We start from the raw sequence: 1,046 nt of genomic DNA on the forward strand, positions 1-1,046 counted from the left end.
CCCAGCATCAGAATGCTAGCCAGCATGTATGGGTCTGGCTCCCTTCAGGGTGCGTGTAGCATCAGTCCAATAGTCACTACCTGGGGAACAAAAACTTGATAAGAGGGCACTTAAATCTCGCAGACAAAGGTGTGACAAGGGCCATGTGCAGCCTGGAAGCTGTAGCTAGGCAAATTCAGACTAGAAATAAGGTGCAAATTCTCAACAGTGAGAGCAAGTAACAGCTTACTAAGGGTTGTGGTGGATTCTCCATCCCTGGAAACTTTTAAATCCAGATTGGATGTTTTTCTAAACAATCCGCTGTAGGTCAAACCAGAATTAATTCAGGGAAATCCTATGGCTTGTGTTATCCTGGAGGCCAGAGCAGATGATCACAACAGTTCCTTCTAGTTTTATAAGCTATGACTGTGGTCCTTAACTCTGTATTTCAGGACTAGATACGGCTGTGAATAGACAGCCAGTGTACTCCGCGGCCTCCCTGCAGCTTTGTGTACAAAGGTACAATATGCAGAGGTGAAAGTAAGCAGGTACGAGCCGGTATGAGGACCAGTAAGAAAAAGTGCAGTAGCTATCAGCAAGAAAAGGAAGCATTCTTTCCCACTCTGACTCCGCCCCAGGGCTCCAGCAAAATTGAGGGTCCGGGAGCCCAGCTTCATGAAGGTTCGGGGCTGGGTCTCCCCCCTGGTTCCACCTGCTGCCCCCCCACGCCTCCCCTGAGTGTGCCACGGCCCCCCCCTTTGCCGCCCCCATGCACCTCACTCCTGCCAGGGCAGGCTGCCCTTCCCTCTCGGACCCTTTCATTTTCCAATGGGACCCTCCACCAGTACAGCTGCCCCCCTGCCCGCAGTCACTGCTCTTGCCTCACGCTGGACAAGGGGCAGCCCCAGTGAAGCTACAGTGAGGGGCAGCAGCAGGGAAGGAGGCGCACATGTGATGGCAGACCCCCGCCCCAGCATGGCACCCACCACAGGGGAGGCGAGGGAGATTCCTGGACCTGAGAGGGACTTAGGAGCACGTGCAGTGACAGAGGGGTGGGGGGGTGAGTG

Source organism: Chelonoidis abingdonii, chromosome 14 (genome assembly GCF_003597395.2).
Source record: "Chelonoidis abingdonii isolate Lonesome George chromosome 14, CheloAbing_2.0, whole genome shotgun sequence".
Lineage (NCBI taxonomy): Eukaryota > Metazoa > Chordata > Testudines > Testudinidae > Chelonoidis > Chelonoidis abingdonii.